Source organism: Geotrypetes seraphini, chromosome 3 (assembly GCF_902459505.1).
Source record: "Geotrypetes seraphini chromosome 3, aGeoSer1.1, whole genome shotgun sequence".
In the NCBI taxonomy this organism is placed as follows: Eukaryota; Metazoa; Chordata; class Amphibia; order Gymnophiona; family Dermophiidae; genus Geotrypetes; species Geotrypetes seraphini.
Window position 1 is genome coordinate 159,616,050 of NC_047086.1, and position 17,078 is coordinate 159,633,127.

General features: G+C 45.8%; 1 protein-coding gene across 3 annotated transcripts in view; it reads left to right on the forward strand.

The window, feature by feature from the left end:
- The window catches only part of MAP3K5 (mitogen-activated protein kinase kinase kinase 5), a 418,652-nt gene that overhangs the window by 371,358 nt on the left and 30,216 nt on the right, over nt 1-17,078 (forward strand). The window lies entirely within an intron of this gene.

The following is a 17,078-nucleotide window of genomic DNA, read 5'->3' on the forward strand; positions in this document are numbered from 1 at the left end:
GACAGGAGAGCTAGGGGGTGAGAGGAGAAGACTGAAATATAGGTTAGGTTTTTTTCAGGTTATATATTTCACAATGTGCCTGGTAGTGGAGAGATTTAGTTGCTACTAGTTTTTTAACCTGTTACATTAACAGGTGCTAGAATAGATGTGTAGACTTAGGCATTTCTTTCTTTCTTTCTGTATGGGAGGGACATTAGGGTGGGCAGACTAGATGGGCCGTGGCCCTTATCTGCCGTCAATTTCTATGTTTCTATGTCTTTCTTTTTCTTTCTCTCTCCCTGCCCCCTTTCTTTCTTTGTCTTTCTTTCTGTCTCTCTCCCTGGCCCCATGTCTGTCTGTCTTTCCTGCCCGCTGTCTGTCTGTATTTATTTCTGTCTATCCCCCCTGTCCAGTAGGAACCCTTCCCTGCTCCCTATCCATCAGTAGCTCTGCTCCCTTCCTTTGACCTCCCCCCTGTCCAGCAGCACCCCTTCCCTGCTCCCCCTGTCCAGCAGTAGCCCTTCTCCCTTCCTTTTACCTCCCCCTGTGCAACAGCAGCATTTCTCTCCCCCCCCCAGTGGGGGGCCACTTCCCTGGCCTTCCTTCTCCCTCATTCCCTCTGTCTCCCCAAAAGGGTGCTGCTGCAGCATTCCCCCCGTGGTCTCACACAGCCGTCGGCAGCATTTCTTTCCCCCCCCACACGGTCTCACGCAGCCATCATCGTTTCTCATTTCCCCCTCCCCCCCCTCCCGGGTCTCACACAGCCGTTAGCAGCGCAGCATTCACAACTCGTTGTCCTTCATCACTGCCGGGTCACACCTACTTTCTGTTTCTGCGAAGGCAGGACCCGGCAGAGAGGAAGGCCTGAAGCAAGCAGGAGCAGCAAGTTGAAGGCTCCCTCCCTGCCCTATCTTCCTTTAATGCCGCCCTAGCCAGGAAGCAACTATGGCCATGCTCCGGGGGCTCTAACACTGTGCTTGCCGGCTTCACTTCTCCTCCCTCCCCCCATCTCCGGTTTCAGAGGAACAGGGTCAGGAAGCCAGCAAGAATAGCATAGTCAGAAGTCAGCCGGCGTGTGAGATCAGGAAATCAGCTGAGGCAGGCAATGAGCATGGCACCACAGATCACAGACCCACCAACTTTGAAGTGCGCATGCACGCTAAGGGAATTATTATAGTGGATTACTTAGATCACATGTGTCAAATACAAGGCCCACGGGCCGAATCCAACCTGACTGTGCACCTGACAATACACTCTCCAGGAACCTCGAGTCCTGACTCCCCCACCTCCCCTGATGCTGAAATTTAAAATCTTCGGGCAGCCAACGCAAAGATAGCATCCCAACGTTACCCTGACCCGGAAGTGTTCTTTCTGCAGCGTCCTGTCTGCACGGGAATAGGAAGTGCTGCAGAAAGAACACTTCCAGGGCAGGGCTGGCTTTGCATCAGCTGCCCGAAGATTTTGAGGAGGGGAGGGGGGCGGAGTTGGAACTGGGACTGTCGTACAGTAGGATCCAGCTGAAAGGGGTGGGCTGGGGTTGAGAATGAGGGAAGGACATGCAACGTGGGCTACGGGGGGGGGGGAGAGGGTTGGGAAAGCACGAAGGACAGATGCTGCACGGGCTGGGAGGGAGTTGGGAAGGACAGAGGTTGCATGGGCTGGGAGGGGGTTGGGAAGGACAGAGGGTGCACAGGCTGGGGGTTAGGAATGGAGGGAAAGATGCTGCTGGTGGGTGACGGAAGAGACAAAGAAAATTCTTAGACATAGCTGTGTGGAGTGGGAGGGAGAGATGGTATACATAGGGAAGAGGGATAATTGTTGGACATGATAGTGGAGGAGAGGAGGGAGGGAGAAATGTTACACTGAGACAGAGGAGAGATGACTCATAGAAGGGAGAGATGTCAGATTCCAGAGAAGGGTGATGAAAGGAGGGAAGAGAGTGATTTCAAACCACTGGAATGGGAAGGAGAGAGAGGGAAATGCCAGACTATGCAATGGAAGGGAAGAAAGGGAGGAGAGATGCCAGACCACAGAAAGTAGAGGAGAGAGATGTTAGACCTCAGGAAGAGGGAGGGAGAGAGATGCCAGACCATGGGAGAGGAGAGAGATTCCAGGCTATGGGAAGGAGAGGAGAAAGATGGCAGACCATATGAGCGGGGAAGGCGGAAGACAGAGTTGTCTGACCATGGGATAGGGATGGAGGGGAAGGGGAGACAAAGGGAGGAGATGGTGCACAGCAATGGGTGCAGCAGGGAAGAAATAAGAAATGCTTCAAATGGATAGATGGGAATAGGGGAGAAGAAAGAGGGAGGAGATGGTACACATGGATAAATGGGAAGGGAAGACATGGAAAAGTAGATAGATTTTGAGAAGAAAGCAGAAAAATGGAAGAAAGTTGAATGTTAAAAGTTAATGCTAAAGATGGATGTATGGCAAAAAGTGAAGGAGAGAAAACAGCAAATGGATAAGGTGGCCCTGGATACACAGTTAAGAGCAGAGACAGAAGAAAGTGTAGCCAGAGACTGGGAAAAGATGGTTTGACAACAAAGGTAGGGGAAACAATTTTATTTTCAATTTACTGATTGAATTGTGTCAATTTTAAGAATTTACATCTGTCTATATTTTGCATTGTTCAGGAAGTAATGCATTTGTTTCTATTTCTCTGGGGTTGTACTTAATGCAGAGTCTTGAATCTTAGGGTTTCATTTGTATATATTAGTACTTTTAGTTTGTGGTCCCATATTTGCCATAGGGGTTATCTGTGTTCTGGTAGGAATGAATATTGAAACGCATACAGTGTACTTTTTGTAGTTTAATTTTTGTGGTTAACCATTATGAGTTGTTAATAAGATTATATTGTGTGTATATTTGAAAAATGAATGGAAAAAATGGTATTACAGTTAGTACTATTATGGGGTGGGTTCTTTGCCCCCCCAAAAAAACCCAATAAAAAAGCGTTGCACTGCCTATGCCTAGAATAACTATTTAAATAAAGTTAGGATTAAGTATGGTAAAATCTATGAGGTTAAAATAACCAGGCAAATCACTGGAATGTTTCAAGTTTATTAAAAATTTGATTAAATTGCGTTTCCAGATATATAAAGCGATGTATAATAAAATGGGGAAGACAGACAATTTGTTTGGGAGACAGTGACCTAAATACAGGCAAAGGTAGACTGTAAAACAAAAGAAAAATGGCAATATAGGAAAGAGAACGAAGGAGAAGAACATATGGGAATAACATTACAAAGAGAAGGCCTTGCATGAATTTCGGTTCAAAGAATGGTGTGTCAGGGTGAGGAAGGATCTATATTTCTATTAAGATTAAGGGCCTGTTTTACAAAGCCGCACGGCAACAGCCCCAAAGCCCATAGAGATTTAAAGGGCTTTGGGACTGTTGCCGCGCAGCTTTGTAAAACAAGCCCTAAATATTTTAATAAAAAATTTGGTCTGCGACTTAGCCTGTGTTTTGGATTTCGGCCCCTTAACATGATTGAGTTTGACACCCCTGACTTAGATGATGTTAGAATGTGATTTTTTTTTTTTTTGGGGGGGGGGGGGTTGATAGGTTCCATGGAGAAAATGTGCCAGTTCTGATCTGTACTTATTGTTGGGGATTATAGGGTTTTTGTGGATGCAGAGCATGTTTACATTTAATTCATAAGAACTGCCAAACTATATAGGACCAAAGGTCGGTGAATGTTATATACGAGAACTTCGCTCCTCTTGGCTAATCAATATAGGTCATGTGAACTGGATGGTCTGTACAGACTAAAAGATCTGAGCATAGTATAGAAGCAGTAATCTGTGCATATGGCTGACTGATGAAAAAACCCAACCCGTTAATCTGTGAAGGAAGCCTTGGAAAGGGAGTCACAAGGGCTGTAAAGGCTGTGTCCTGCAGATTGCTGCACTCATATCAGACAATTGGTTAATGTCCTGAAAGAGGAAAAAAAACCAATTTGTTCCTAGAGAAAAAAGGAATATGAGCCAAAGTAACTGGCCATACTCGGGATCTGAACCCCTGAGCCGTAGAAAAAGGAAGCAGTCATAGTAACCATTGACCCATCAGAGTTTCCTGTGAATAACTTTCAGAAACCTGAAAGTATAATATAGGCAATCAGTGAAATCCAAAGAGGATAGAAAAAATGTTCAGGGAGAACATTCAAAATCTCTCTTTGAGTAGAAAAATTCACAAGAATGATCTAGGGTTCAGAATAAAGAAAATTAAATCCTCGCGATCGAGAAAGTATAAACAGTCGATCATAGAGGGAAGCAGAAATTACACAGGAGAACATGTGAATGAAGAAAAAAAGGGGAGTAAGCCCCTGGGGTTCAACCGTAGAAATGAGGGAAAAACATCCTAAATAGGTTGCGTTGGCTTGCACTTCCCCTACAGCCACTCCCAAACCTCCGGGATATGAGAAACAGGAGAAAAGGATATAGGAGAGAAAATGTTTGAAGGAATGTAATGCCTGTATGAAACACAGGTTAACATTGGTGATACAGTGGAAGACGCGATTAAAGAAAATCCAGTTGATCCTGCCCGATAGCAATATCTATAGCAGTTAAAAATGGCGGAGAACTATCTGACAAGCTTTCCACCCTTGTTAGTCTCCACCATATCATGCCCAAAGTAGGAAGCAGTTCTAACTAAAGAACATAAATGTCACACGGTGGTCTGGTCCTAGGCACTGGAACCACCAGAGGTGTAGGTTAGGTAGTGAAAAAAGTGGCATCTGGCACACGTTTTGAAAGTAGTAAACAGGCGGAACATGGAAAGAAAAAACGCCGCAGTGTAGAGAACATGCTTGTTGAAAACAAACACAGTTCAACCTTGAGGCAGAGGCTAACATTGGTGATACAGTGGTAGCATCATCTTGAAGTGGCGGAAGCCCATCTGACACCATGTTGCCCAATGACATTGGTGGCATAGTGGCAGCCTGATCCTGCAGTAAAGATGTGAAATAGGACAGCATGGCCTTAATCCAGAATTTCAAGTACTGAGTGAAGTTAAAATTATAAATGAAAACTCTGTAGGTCAACATAGAGTTTCAGTATAACCAGCTCTCAATAGCCTGTTGCTCTAAGACATTGGTATTATGATGCTGAAGAAGCTTGAGTAAATCCGGCAGGCTGTACATCAATAGTAGTCTCTGTTATATGTAAGATGTGTTGGGAGTTGAATCCACAATCACTGGAAGATTGACATTGAGCCACAGCTATGTTGAAAATGTTGGTGGTACAATGGGAGCATGATACTGAAGAAAAACAGAGTTCCTCCTACAGGTTGTACACTGATGGGAGGCTCTGCTATATCTTGCTCGTATGCAAGTGTGTCATGTATGTGAGCATCCTCTGTTAGGTCTGTCCCAACTGAAAAAAAGGTTTAGAACCATTAGTCTAGCACCAGCTCACAAAAATATGTACCTTATTCCCATTTCCCAAAAAAGGAGACATGAGAAATTGGTCTCAATTTCCTGTTCTCTGGTTTACAAATTCCCAACTCTCTCACCTTAGCGTAAGGCAGTGGCGTAGCCACCCTAAATTCTAACATCTTTGTTATGGCTAGAAGAGGTCTTCTAGCGCAGTGTTTTTCAACCTTTTTTGGGCAAAGGCACACTTGTTTCATGAAAAAAATCACGAGGCACACCACCATTAGAAAATGTAAAAAAATTTAACTCTGTGCCTATATTGACTATATATAAAGTAATTCTCTTGAATAGGAATCAAATAAACACAAAGAAAGTATTTTATAATTACTTTATTATGATATATTAAGTAAACAGAATAGTGAAAAATTATAAAATACTTTATTCAGTGGGAAACCTGGGCCTGTTTGGCTGAACACAAAGCTGATATTCTGGCTGGAATCGAAGAAAGACACACACGTAGCTCTTCATCAACAGCTCTCAGTCTCTCTCTGTATTTGGTTTTTATAGCATACAAAAATAGACAAATATACCCTCCATCCTTTTTATTAAACCACAATAGCAGTTTTTAGCGCAGGGAGCTGCGCTGAATGCCCAGCGCTGCTCTTGACGCTCATAGGCTCCCTGCGCTAAAAACCACTATTGCGGTTTAGTAAAAGGTGACCATATTGTAAAATATAGACAGCAGATATAAATTCAGAACTGTGCATAGTAAGTGAAGGGAAGTTTTCATCTCTGGGAATTTACCCAGTTAACTATTAAGTTATTTGGGCAAATTCCTTTAAAAACTGTGGTAATACTGCCTCCACTTTGCTAAATTTAAAATAAAATCATTTTTCCTACCTTGTCTGGTGATTTCTGGTTGCACTTTCTTCTTCTGACTGTGCATCCAATCTTTCTTCCCTTCTATCAGCCTGTATGCTTTCTCTCCTCCACACCTCATTCCCTCCCCCAATTTTTTCTTCCTCTCTCCCTGACCTTTCTTTCTTTTTTTCTGTTTCTCTTCTTTCCTTCTGTTTCCCTGCCTGCCCCCTTTCTTTCTTTCTCCCTGCCGTTCCCCAAGCCACTGCCACTGCCATCGGGGAACAGGACCCACCAATGGATAACAGGCCCCAAAGCCGACGCCGACGCATGCTCTCCCTGACGTCAATTCTGCAATCGGAGAGGAAGTTCCGCCCAGCCAGGCAGCGATTGGCTGGCCCAAACTTCCTGTCCGACTGCAGAATTGACGTCGGGGAGAAGAAGACTTATCGGCTCGATAGATTAGATCGCCAAGACAAAGTGAGTCCTGGGTGATCGACTCACTTTGCCTTGGCGAGCTACTGGCGCCCCTGCCTCGGGCCCCCTGTCAGCTCCGGGCCCCTGAATGCAGGACTGGTAGTACTGCCCTGATGGCGGCCCTGCGGCACACCAGGCAACATCTCGCGGCACACTAGTGTGCCGCGGAACAGCGGTTGAAAAACACTGCTCTAGCGGACACAACAGGTCATTCCCCTACTTGCAGCAGCTGGTGGCACTGTGCACACACACAAGCTCCGCCATCCTCAAGTGCATTATGTGTGAACTGAATATATAAGGGAAGGGAGAGGCCAGCTATCAATTTATTACTTTATTGCTCACCATCATTCTGTGCTGCTGAATGGTATGTCAATCTATTGCTGATTCTAACACTAAATTCCTCTAAATCAGGGGTAGACAATTCCGGTCCTCAAGAGCCACAGGCAAGTCAGGTTTTCAGGATAGTCATAATAAATATGCATGAGATAGATTTGCATCTCAAGGAGGCAGTGCATGCAAATCCAGGATGGGAAAATTAAATGCATGTTTCTTCCAAAAAAATACATCTATTCTCCAGCCTATGGACCAGGGAGTTATTTTGGCAACCAATAGGGTATACAAGAAAAAATTTTTGCAAGAAGTTATGGTAGTGTTGGAAGACGAAACAGAAGAAAGAGACGTCAGAGGGGAACGCACTTTACAAAATCTTTAAAAATATAATATTAAATCGGCTATATATAATTTTGCATCCTCTTGGAAGGTGGTGAAGTGCGAAGCAGCGAACGGGTGGAACAAATTTCAAAATAACAGAGAGTGAAATGAAGATCAATGGATTTGAAGATTTTTATACAACGATGAAAAATGCAGGAGAAAATAATACAACAGATGAAGCTCTACTAGAATGGCTGGAAGAAGACGAGGGTGATCCTGGTTATCAAATTATGTCAGCGCGTGAGATAGCTGAATAAGTTATGAACCAAAAAATGACTGATGAGTGTTGAAGAAGAGACTACAATAAAAAGAATGAAATTGAGTCAAGTTAGAAGTCATCTAGATAATGTTCTTCAACCGCCGGTCCGTAGACTGGTGTCAGTCTGCAAAAATTTCCTGCCGGTCCATGAAGGATTCGGGTCCCCTCCACAAACTGCATACTGGGCAGGAAGAGAGGCTCTGGTGCCAGCGTCAGCTGACTTGCAACTTCCTGTTGCCGTCACGTATGCCGGGACTCCTGCCTTCACTGCGTATGCCGGGACTCCTGCTGCATATTCCTCCTGCTTTCACTGGGACTCCTGCCTTCGCTGTGTATGCCGGGACTCCTGCTGCATATGCCTCCTGCCTTCGCTGGGACTCCTGCCACATATGCCTCCTGCCTTTATCTTGTCTCTGCACCCCTGTACCAAGTAGCAGCAGCTCTGTGTTCTTTTAACTTTGCCACACAGCTGCTGCTAGCAGTAGTTTAGATGTGGTTTCATGAGTCAGCCTCGGGGCCTTTGCTAGGCTGCCTGATGAAACCGCATCTAAACTACTGCTAGCAACAACTGTGTGGCAAAGTAGAAAGAACAGAGCTGCCGCTAGGCTAGAAAGTTGAAAAATATGCTGGAGAGGGAAGGGAGAAGGGGTAAGGCTGGACAGGGAAAGGGAAGGGAACAGAGTTACTATTGGATAAGGGGGAAGGGAGAAGGGGTACTGCTGGACAGGGAAGGAGGGAAAGGGAAGAGAGTTACTATTGGATAAGGGGGAGGAGGGAAGGGAGAAGGGGAACTGCTGGACAGAGGAGAACATAAGAATTGCCGCTGCTGGGTCAGATCAGTGGTCCATCATGCCCAGCAGTCTGTTTACGCAGCGGCCCTCTGGTCAAAGACCAGCGCCCTAACTGAGCCTAGCCCTATCAGCGTACATTCTTGTTCAGCAGGAACTTGTCTAACTTTGTCTTGAATCCTTGGAGGGTGTTTTCCCCTATGACAGACTCCGGAAGAGCGTTCCAGTTTTCTACCACTCTCTGGGTGAAGAAGAACTTCCTTACGTTTGTAGGGAATCTATCCCCTTTCAACTTTAGAGAGTGCCCTCTTGTTCTCCCTACCTTGGAGAGGGTGAACAATCTGTCCTTATCTACTAAGTCTATCCCCTTCAGTACCTTGAATGTTTCGATCATGTCCCCTCTCAATCTCCTCTGTTCGAGGGAGAAGAGGCCCAGTTTCTCTAATCTTTCTCTGTACGGCAGCTCCTCAAACCCCTTAACCATCTTAGTCGCTCTTCTCTGGACCCTTTCGAGTAGTACCATGCCCTTCTTCATGTATGGTGACCAGTGCTGTACACAGTACTCCAGGTGAGGGCGCACCATAGCCCGGTACAGCAGCATGATAACCTTCTGCGATCTGTTTATGATCCCCTTCTTTATCATTCCTAGTATTCTATTCTCCCTTTTCGCCGCCACTGCGCATTGCGTGGACGGCTTCATTGACTTGTCGATCTGAAATTCTAAGTTCCTTTCCTGGGAGGTCTCTCCAAGTACCGCCCCAGGCATCCTCTATTTGTGCGTGAGATTTTTGTTACCTACATGCATCACTTTACACTTGTCCACATTGAACCTCATCTGCCATGTCGATGCCCAATCCTCGAGCTAATTATGTCACGTTGCAGATCTTTGCAATCCTCCTGCATCTTCACTACTCTGAATAACTTCGTATTGTCCACAAATGTAATCACCTCGCTCATACCTATGTACAGATCATTTATAAAGATGTTGAAAAGCACGGGAGGGAAAGGGAAAGGAAGAAAGTTACTATTGGATAAGGGGAGGAGGAAAGGGAGAAAGGATACTGCTGGACAGGGGAGGAGGAAAATAGGAAGGAAACAGCTGGCAGGGAAATTAGAGGAGGGGAAGGTGTCAGAATGGAATGGAGAGATCAGATGAGGAAAAGGGGAGAGACAGAGGAATAAGAAAGAAAAGAGAGATTGATGCTGGGAAGGGGGTCAGCAGAGAAATAAGGAGAGAGGGACAAAGATGCTAGATCTGGTGTAGGAGAGCAATGATGAAGAGAGCAGTGAAGCTGGAATGAATCATGTAAAATGGAAATAGGGAGCTGGATGGAAAGGGGAGAGGCAGATACCATATGGAAGGGGGAGAGGGCAGACACTGGATGGAAGGGGCAGATGCTGGATTGAAGAGAGAGGGCAGATGCTGGAAGGAAGAGAGTGAAAAGATGATGAAAGCAGACACCAGAAATGACAAAAGGTAGAAAAAAATAATTTTATTTCTATTTTGTGATTAGAATATATCAGATTTGAAATACGTAACCTGCTAGAGCTGGTGTTCGACATAACTGGGGACTGCAAAGCCCAGTCAGTGTTTTTCCAGCTGGCTTCTAAGCCACCTAAAGGGCTCTTTCTGACCAGGGGGCAGTTGCCCTAGTTGCACTTCCCTAACACTATTCCTGTCATGTGTGACTGCATTATTATATTAGCTTGATATTTCTGTGTACCATTCTGTAATAATTTGGCTTATTCGATTTTCTTGATAGTAGAGGGGATACATGTGAAGGAGAGGGGAGACAGGGGTTTTGTTGATCCTTGCCCTGTATTGTTTGTATTTATAAAATGACAATTGTACAGAATATTGTTTCTTTTTATACTTTAATAAAATACATTCAATATAAAATCATAACTATTTGAGGCTTGTGTGGATGGGATCAAATGGTTTGCGGAGATGGGGGTTTTTATTTCAGTCTTAGTAGTTTGCCGGTCCACAAAATAATTATTTTATTTCTGCTGGTCCATAGGTGTAAAAAGGTTGAAGAGCAGTGATCTAGATCACAGTTCTTCAACCGCCGGTCCGCGGACCGTTGCTGGTCCGCAGGAAATTTTTGCCGGTCCGCACAGGGCCGGCAAGATTGACTCACTTCAACTTCCTGCCGGTCCGCGCAGGGCCGGCAAGATCAACATGTGAAGCGTGCGCTGGGCCGGAGAGATCTTGGGGAGCCTCCGACAGTGGCTTTCTCCCCTCTCTGCAGCTCTCCTTTACTTCCCAGCGCAGCGATTCACGAAGGCAGCCTCGGGGCTTTTGCTGAGTCGCGGCTGCCTCTGATGATGCAACTTCCTCTTTCCTCAGAGGCGGCGCGACCCAACAAAGGATCCGAGGCTGCCTTCGTGAATCGCTGCACTGGGAAGTAAGAAGAGCTGCTGGGAGGGGAGAAAACCACTATCAGAGTCAGTGTTCCCTCTAAGGTGAGCGCATGAGCGATCGCTCACTATTTTCAGTGGCGTCGCTCATGCTTCTTCTGGTGTAGCTCACTCGAGCGGAGGTGAGAGGAAGCGGCGGCGGTGGCGGTCTGCCCTGATCGCCTAAGATGCAGCAGCGGCGGCTCCTTTCATGATCCCCGCAATCAGTGGCGTATTAAGTGGGGGGCGGTCCGCCCCTTGTTCTCATTGGTGTAACGCCGGCCCTGCAGCTCCGGACTTCCCCACACCTGCCCCCCCTTCGGATCGCTATTATTTTAAATGTTATAGCGGCGACGCTGTATCCATCAGTGGAGACGTCTAACCTCGGCCTGCCCCGGAACTCTTACTGCAACAGTGACTTCCTGTTCCTGCCTAGACGGGCGGCTGCTGCAGTAAGAGTTCCGGGGCAGGCCGAGGTTAGACGTCTCCACTGATGGATACAGCGCCGCCGCTATAACATTTAAAATAATAGCGATCCGGGGGGAGAGGGGGGGAGTCCGGAGCTGCAGGGCCGGCGTTAGAGAGAGTAAGAGCTGATGGTGCCGCAGGGTCCCGCGGGGGGAGGGAGGAAGGAAAAAGAGGAACCGAAGCATGGCAATTTTGGGAGAGCAGGTGTGGGGAAGTCCAGAGCTGCAGGGGGAGTGTTGCGATACCCAGCTGGAGGGAGAAGGAAGATGAGGGAGGGAATGAAAGGAGATGCCAGGGCTTGGAGGGAAGGAGGAAGGTATGCCAGACTAAGGGAAAAGGAAGGGGGAGATGTGAGAGCATGGAGGGGGAGCGAAAGATGGAAGAAAAGGAAAGGAGATAGATGCCAGAGAATCAGGGAAGGGAAGATACCAGACTATGGGGTGCAAAGGAAAGAAAGGAGAAGAGAGAGATGCCAGAGCATAGGGGATGGGGTGGTGACAGAGAAAAAATGGAGAGGTGGCAGAGCTGGCTGGCTTTGGGGGTGGGCAAAATCTGGAAGACAGTGGGGGGACATAAGAAGGAGGCACTGGGGGCACAAAGGACACAGGAAGGAGGCACTGGGGGCACTATGGACACGGGAAGGAGGCACTGGGGGCACTATGGACACGGGAAGGAGGCACTGGGGGCACTAAGGACATGGGAAGGAAGGAGGGAGGGAATAGAATGGGACAATTGTTGGGCCTGAGTGCAGAAAGAAAGAAAGGATACACAGTCAATTAATAGATGTCCCCTTTTGATGAAAAAAATAAATGGTCACGTTACCACTGACTTACTTTCTCTTCAGCAGAGTCAGCATCCGCACTGAGGTGCAGGAAGGTCCCGCGATGACTCGTCTGCTGGCTCTGCTCTGGAAGAAGTAAGTTACGTCGGAGGGGGTGGACTCGGCAGACGCAGTCATTGCGGGACATTGCCGCAACTCCCTGCGTCTGCCGGGTCCACCCCCTCCAATGTAACTTACTTCTTCCAGAGCAGAGCCAGCAGACAAGTTATCGCGGGCCCTTCCAGCATGCGGCTGCTGAGTCTGCTCTAGAGCAAGTACGTCGGAGTGGGGTGGATTGGCAGCAGGCAGCTACAATCATCGCGGGACCTTGCTGCATGAAGGGAGAGAAAGGAGCAGGACTGCTGGAATGGAAGAGTGGTGGAGGGAAAGAAAAGGGGCAGGGTGGTATGGAAGGGTGGTGCTGATGGAATTGATGTACAGAGAAAGGGGAGAGACATAAGGGGGAAGGATATTGGAGGGAAAGAAAGGGGGAAGATGCTGATTGAAGAGGGGTGGATGGAGGGAGAAAGGGCAGACATTGGATGGTAGTGGGGAGCCTATGCTGGATGGAAGTGCAGATGGGAGAGATAAGGGAGCAAATGCCAGAAGGAAATGAGAGGAGAGAAAGAGGGGAGCAGATGCTGGATGGAAGTGGACAGAGAGAGGAGAAGGTACTAGATGGAAGGGTTGGAGAAAGAGGGTACATGATGGAAGGAGGGGATAAATAAAAGGAGGGCACATGATGGGGAGAAAAGGATTGAGTTAGGGAAACACTGGAGGGGTGAGGGAAAGAGGTGGCAAGCTTTAGGTAGACAGTAAAAAAGGACATTGATGAGAGGGTAGTAAGAACATAATCTAGACATGCAGAAAATAAATTGAAAAGGGAAATGAGGGAAAAAAGGGATTGCAGAGGAGAGGTGTGGGAGAGGGAAGGAGAGGAGAGAGATGCCAGACCAATGGGGGTGAAAGGAGAGATGAAAGGGGGAGGCATACAGTTTCTGGAAGGGGCATAGAAGGAGAGAAGATGCCATATAGGGGAAGAGAGACGGCAGACAGTGGATGGAAGGAAGAGAGTTACAAGAAGATGAGGAAAGCAGAAACCACAGAAGACAAAGGTAGAAAAAAAATTTCTATTTATTTATTGCTTTAGGAGACATGTGTCACTGTTTCTGTGAAGCATTGTATGCAGAGTCCAGCTTCTTGCTGGTTCAATTTAACCTTTGTCTATGCATTTTTATTTTATCCCCCCTTTTACAAAACTGAAGCGTTTTTTAGCACCAGCCGTGGTGGTAGCAGCTCTGATGCTCAGAATTCTATGAGCATCAGAGCTGTTACCTCCCGTAGCTAAAATCCACACTACAGTTTTGTAAAAGAGGGAGGGGTTAGTTTGTGATTACATATTCCATAATAGGCGAAGGTGTGTTCTGTGTGTTCGAAAGACATAGTTTTCTGTTAGGATTGACGGTGTAGGATTCATCTGTGCTGGTCTGGCTTGTTTAGTTTTACAATGGGTGTATTGATGTACTGTTCACTGCAATATGTAAGATGCTGCCTTTTCTTAGATACTCATGTGTGACGTGTGGCTTGTTACTAAAAATCATGTTTTTCGGACAGATGGTGGGGGTGCCAAAAAATGATGGGCCCCGGGTGTTACATATGCTAGGTACGCCACTGCATTATGTAAAGATACCAGAAAGCTGGCGAAGCAAAAACTTTAAGTAAATTGTTATTCTTCTAAGTTTTGAGTATTTAACCCTCCCACAATCTCATGGGCACTCGTTTCAAGTTTCAAGTTTATTGAGATTTTGATTTAAATGCAATATCAAATATTTTCAATGTGTATAACAAAAATAAATTTTGGGAAATAAATAAAACCATTTGAACAATAAACATACAAACATAGCCATAGATGATTAAAAATACATAAGGAGTACAAGGATAAACTACATTTGTTTAAAAATGCGTCCTCCGTGCCTGCTCATAAATTTGTGGAATATGTAACTTGTCGCTCATCCATATTTTTTTTTGCACACACCTCATCAATCCTTAGAGGGAACATTGGTCTGGGAAGCTGCTGGGCAGGGGGAAAAAGGGGACAGCTGCTAGGAGAGGGAGAAGGAGAGATGCTGCTGGGAGGAGAGGAGGGAAATGAATCTGGGAAGCTGCTGGGCAAGGGAAAAAAAGGGACAGCTGCTACTGGAGAGGGAGAAGGAGAAATGCTTCTGGGAGGGGAGGAGGGAAAGGAATCTGGGAAGCTGCTGGGCAAGGAAAAAAAGGGACAGATGCTACTGGAGAGGGAGAAGGAGAGATGCTTCTGGGAGGGGAGGAGGGAAAGGAATCTGGGAAGCTGCTGGGCAAGGAAAAAAAGGGACAGCTGCTACTGGAGAGGGAGAAGGAGAGATGCTGCTGGAAGGGGAGGGAAGAGAATTACTGCTGGACAGGAGGAGGAGGGAAGGGAGAATGAAAAAAGGAAGGAAACAGCTGGCAGATAGATTAGAGTAGGGGAAGGGGAGACACAGGCATGAGAAAGTAGAGAGATTGATAATAGGAAGGGGTCAGCAGAAAAATAAGCAGAGAGGGACAACGATGATAGATCTGGTGTAGGAGAGATAAAAATGAAGAGAGCAGTGTTAACTGGAATGAATCATGTAAAAAGGAGAGAGGGGGCACAAGCTGGATGGAAAGGGGAGAGGGGCATAGAAAGAAGACAGATACCATATGGAAGGGGGAGAGGACAGACAGTGGATGGAAGGGGCAGATGCTGGATTGAAGAGACAGAGAGGGCAGACGCTGGAAGGAAGAGAGTGAAAAGAAGATTGAAAGCAGAAACTAGAGACGACAAAAGGTAGAAAAAAATAATTTTATTTCTATTTTGTGATTAGAATATATCAGATTTGAAATATATATCCTGCTAGAGCTGGTGTTAGACATAACTGGGGACTGCAAAACCCAGGCAGTGCTTCTTTAGCTTCCAGCTGGCTTAGGGCGCTCTCTGACCAGGGGGCAGTTGCCCTAGTTGCACTCCCCTAAAACTATTCCTGTCATGTGTGACTGCAGTATTCTGTTAGCATGATATTTCTGTGTAGCATTCTGTAATAATTTGGCTTGTTCAGTTTTCTTGATAGTAGAGGGGATATATGTGAAGGGGAGGAGAGACAGGGGTTTTGTTGATCCTGCTCTGAATTATTTGTATTTGTAAAATGACAATTGTACAGAATATTGTTTCTTTTTATACTTTAATAAAATACATTCAATATAAAATCATAACTGAGGCTTGTGTGGATGGGATCAGATGATTTGTGGGGACCGACTCGCGGAGATGGGGCGGAAACGGGGTTTTTAAATTTTAGTCCTAGTAGTTTGCCGGTCCACAAAATAATTCTTTTTTTTCTGCCGGTCCACGGGTGTAAAAAGGTTGAAGAACACTGATCTAGATAACTTGGTTTCGTTGTCAGAACTTGAGTTGCAACAATATTATTCTCATTTCCGAAATTTCAGAGAAGTTACAATTAATAAACAATAATGTTCCAAAAGGCAAATGACATTAGAAACTTTTTTTTCGGCCAATACGAGAATAAACAGCCAGACCTGACTCATTGTGTGCTGCAATACAGTGATTTTGATTTTTTTTATAAATAAAAATATTCTTTTGCAACATATATTGTCTTTGTCGTAGTTTCTTGTGTCGTTTTGCGTCCATTTAGCATGCATTTGGATTTTCCGGACACTCGCTTATAAGGGATACCCCCTCCCCCAATCATTCCGTTAAATCAAGGGTTCACTGTACTTCTATCCTTGGGGTGAAAAGTACCTTAGTACAGTATGAGTAACCCAAGAGAGTCCAGTTCAAATCCCATTGCAGCTCCTTGTGATCTTTGGCAAGTCACTTTATCCTCCATTGCCTCTAGTACAAACTTAGGGGCCCTTTACTAAACTGTGCTAGTAACTTTCTCATATACTATGCCCTTTTCTATTATTTCATTTTCTGGCTGTGCACTTAATTTAAGCATTAGCACATGACCACTGAAAATTAAAACGGGATCCCTTCTGCGTTAAGTACATGTAAACCATTTAGCACGTAGTAATGCTTCCATGCCCACTCTCCACCCCTGCCACACCCCTCCTAAAAATACATAGAAAAGAATTATCATTTTATTACAGTGTGCAAATTGGAAATTACCACAGAATGCTTTAGTACAGGGGTGTTCAATCTTTTGGGGCCGCGCAAACACTGCAGCAAGACTGAGGAGGGAGCCGGCAAGATGGTAAACACCCGGGGGCAGCAGAGGAAAACACTGCATCGCTCTCGACCGGGGCCGCACAAAATACTTCACAGGGCCGCAGGTTGGACACCCCTGCAGTTTAGTGCATTCTGTGTTGAGTGTTTTTCAGCATGTTATGCTTGCTTTAGAGCTTAATACAAGTTAGTAAAAGGGCCCTTTAGACTGAGAGCCCTCAAAGGTAGGAGAATACCTAGTGTACCTGAATGTACTACTACTTATTTCTGTAGTGCTACTGGACATACACAGCGCTCTACATATTATATGCAGGAACTGTCTCTATTTTTAGTGAGCTCACAGTCTAAGGTGGGGGGGGTTTTGTTGTTGATTTTTGCATCCGGGGCAATGGAGGGCTAAGTGACTTGCTCAGAATCACAAGGAGCTGCAATGGGAATTGAACCCAATTCCCTAGATTCACAGTGCACTTCATTAATCATTAGGCTACCCTTGAAAAAAGGCATGAGCTAAATCAGAAAGCTCTACCTCTCTCCTCCTAGCCAGATTAAAATTTCAATTTAGAGACAGGGCATTGAGGCTGATCTTAAGTACTTGGGTACTTTGAGGGGGTATGCTGTGGTTTTAGAATACTCAACTCAAGTGTTTGGGAGAAGGTAAAAAATTAACAAGTTATTTATGCAAGAAGGAAGTAAATGAGAATAAATC